Below are 4,077 nucleotides of genomic sequence, written 5' to 3'. Positions count from 1 at the left end.
TTATTGCCTTTTTTTCTAAGGGAAGGGGGACCTTTGTTTTCCTGATTATAATGGTATGGATTTAGGAAGGGGGATTTGTAAAAAATATGATGGCTGGTAAAAGAGAACATGTCATTTAATATTACTTATTATTAGGTAGAAATCCCCAAAATTGATGTGGTTTGGAAATCTGCAAAACCAGAGTGAGAGAGAGGAGAGAGACTGTTTAATTATCATTACCCTTGTCTACAGTCTTTTTCTTCTGCTTCCCTTGAAAGCAACACAAATTTAGAAAATATTTTTATTGTAGTGACTTGTAGCAGGAAAAAAAATCAAAGATGTGCAGAAATATTATAAGCAAGCTTGTTTATTTTAGCATTATTTAGAAATAATAACAAAGCCTTAAGATCAATTGATGAGGGTAATAATTAAATAAATCATGAAAACATTTCTAAAAATTGGGACGTCATTAGCTATTGAACACAATGTTCTCAGATAATATATGTGAATTTTGGCGAAATGTCACATTAAAAAATAACCATTTTGTACAGTAACTCCCAATTTTATAAAAGTGAAGATGTTTAAACATGATTACCTCTAGTACTGGGAATTGATTTATATTCTGTATATGTTTTTGTATTTTCCAAATACTATAAATGTGCTTTTATAATCAGAAAAAAGACAATAAATATCGAGTTTTTAAAAAGTGGGTTGGGACATCTGACAGCATTTTCTGATTAGAGGAGCTTTGATATTAATTATCACATTTTACCTCTTATCCCTCAAATTCATCTCATTTCCAAGTTCTTTTTGTATTATCTGTTTTCTAAGAATCCTTTGTTACTTTTCGACTGCTACGTTATAAACTATATACCCACTGCACATTATTGTCAGATAATGGAGATAACAGAAATATTTATGGTTCTAATCTTAATAATTTACGGATAAAGTCACCACTTGGTGACAATCTTTTAATGTAAAGAGCCTTAAAGTACACATTTTAGGACTGGGTATGGTGGCTTACACCTGTAATTCCAGCACTGTGGGAGGATTGCTTGAGGCCAGGATTTTGAGACTAGCCTGGGCAACATGGCAAGACCCCACCTCTACAGACTTTTTTTTTAATTAGCCTGGTGTGGTGGTGTCACCTGTGGTCTCAGCTACTCAGAAGGCTGAAGTGGGAGTATTGCTTTAGCCCCAGAGGTAGAGGAGGCTACACTGAGCTGTGTTTGTTCCACTGTACTGCAGCCTGGGCAACAAGAGAGACACTGTCTCAAAAACAAACAAACAAAAAACAACTATTCTTAATTCACCAGCATTACGAAAACAAGCAGCGAGCCAGATATATCCTGCAGGCCATAGTTTAATGACCACTGCTCTTTAGGAATCTGTTGACTTAGTTGTACCATTAACTATTCCCACTGACACCTAAGTTTTGAACACATGCTACGTGTTAGGTGCTACGAGAAGCATGCTTTATGGCTTATTTATCATGACAGTCCCGAGATGTTCCATTATTATTGCCATTTTAGAAGCAAGGAAGTTGAGTAAGGTTTAAAGAAATTTGGTGACTTAAGATTATAAAGTCAGTACATTGTAGTGGTGAAATTTAAGTCCCGGCATTATGACGTCAAGCTTGCTCCTTCAACTAATGCTACTCAATATATTGTCCACTGTCCAGTAGCATCAGCAGCATGTGGGAATTTATTAGACATGCAAATTCACCGCCCTACCCCAGACCTACTGAATCAAATTATCTGGGGCATCTGTCTAATAAGATTTTCACCCAAGTGACTTTTACTCACATTAAAGTTTGAGAAGCATTGCCCTAATCTAGTATCTTATATTGTTCCCTTCAAACTGTGTATCATTTCCAAGATAGCTATTCATTCAAATATTGTATTCTCCCATTGAACTTTTCTACTTTAATATAATTTATGGGTGTTGGCAGATACCTGATTTTAATTAAGTTTATTAAGTACCTGTTATGGAGTGGGCACCATGGCTCACGCCTGTAATCCCAGCACTTTGGGAGGCCAAAGTGAGTGAATCACCTGAGGCCTGGAGTTCAAGACCAGCCTGGCCAATATGGTAAAACCCTATCTTTATTAAATATGCAAAAATTAGCTGGGGATGATGGCTCACGCTTATAGTCCCAGCTACTCGGGAAGCTGAGGCAAAGAAATTACTTGAACCCAGGAGGCAGCGGTTGCAGCGAGCGGATAGCATGCCATTGCACTCCAGTCTAGGCAACAAAGTAAGACTCTGTCTCAAAAAAAAAAAAAAAAAAAGTTCCTGTTATGGGCAAGAAATGAAGTGGTATAGTACACACTGTCTCTGTACTCAAAGAGCTTATAATTGCATAAGAGGGATATGGTAATTACACAAGGATTTGATGCAAAATAGAGGTATAGAGTGGCATGGGACGTAAAAAGAAGAAGGTGAACATGTACAATTAGCCTCATAACGGCAGGTTTTAAGATAGGCTGGTATTTAGGTTGATTCTTTAAAGATGTATAAACTTGGATGGAAATTAAGGACTTTTCAGATAAAAGAAATAACATGAATACACTGATTGTGATGTAATTTTATTATGTGATCATTTAAACATAATTAACAAATTTAAAGTGGAGGTTGTAGTTAACCAAGAGTGGGACATGACTATAGAAAGTAAATTTGAGGATGGATGATAGGAGACCATAACACAGCTGGGAGAAATACTAGTTATTTACATGACTTTTGATAGATCACACGCCTATGGAATTTTTGGACCAGCTTCTAACATTGTCATAACGCGAGAGCTCATGACTGTAATCCCAGCACTTTGGGAGGCCGAGGCAGGTGGATTGCTGGAGGTCAGGAGTTCGACAGTAGCCTGGTCAATGTAGTGAAATGCCACCTCTACTAAAAATACAAAAAAACTAGTTGTGCATGGTGGCGTGCCCTGTAATCCCAGCTGCTAGGGAGGCTGAGGCAAGAGAATCGCTTGAACCCAGGAGGCAGAGGTTGCAGTGAGCCGAGCCACTGTACTGCAGCCTGGACAATAAGACTGAAACTCCATCTCAAAACAAAAAACAAAACAAACAAACAAACAAAGTGAGGCACTTTATGATGATTTGGTTTTGAAGATCTCACAGAAACAATTGTGTTTATAATTGCGATTTGGCCTGAGCATGCTTATAACAAACTGATATTGCTCTCCCGGGCACCTGACCACATTCATCATATGTCTTCCCAGTCTGCCTCTTGCTTTACATTCTTGGGTCATCACCTCATGCCAATTGCCCAAGCACTCTCTTCAGCTTTTGTTTTGGTATAAGAAGCCCATAACCAGCTGGTTATTATAGTCATTTGATCTTAGCTTTGCCATGTCATTCAAATTCATTTCTCATCTTTGTTAAGACTTTTTAAATCCCTTAGCTGAACTGTTGAAAATACCTCCTGATGACCAGGCATGGTAACTCTCATCTGTAATCCCAGCACTTTGGGAAGTCAAGGTGGGCAGATCACCTGAGGTCAGGAGTTCGAGACCAGCCTTGCCAACATGGTAAAACCCTGTCTCTACTAAAAGTACAAAAATTAGCCAGGCGTGGGGGCATGCACCTATAGTCCCAGCTACTCAGGAGGCTGAGGCAGGGGAATCGCTTGAGCCTGGGAAGTGGTAGTTGCAGTGAACCAAGATTGCGCCACTGCACTCCAGCCTGGGTGACAGGGTGAGACTCCAGATTAAGAAAAAAAGAAAAGAAAAAGAAAAAAATAACTCCTGACTACCTTTCTACTCCCCATTTCTGTTTTATCCAGTGGATTCTTTGCATTTCTATTAAAATTATCATTCTAAGGTCCAATTCTGAATATTTAACTTCACCTTATTGTCAACAAGATAAAAGCATTTAATATACAAGAAATTATTCAAGGCTGATGATTATCTATTTTCTCTTTTGCAGTCCTTTACACCTACTATTTTTTATGTCCTACTAAACTAAATGTTTCTGCTCCCTCTTGAACACACTTTGCCCTTCTCCTTGATCTTTGTTAATATTCGTCCTCAATTTTAAATGGCTTTTCACCTTCCCCCCATTCCTCTATCTACTTGTCAAA

This window comes from Sapajus apella, unplaced genomic scaffold (assembly GCF_009761245.1).
Source record: "Sapajus apella isolate SASKATOON/1434 unplaced genomic scaffold, GSC_monkey_1.0 scaffold3, whole genome shotgun sequence".
Classification (NCBI taxonomy): domain Eukaryota; kingdom Metazoa; phylum Chordata; class Mammalia; order Primates; family Cebidae; genus Sapajus; species Sapajus apella.
The sequence above is the reverse complement of the archived record's forward strand: the minus strand, read 5'-3'. Positions refer to the sequence as shown.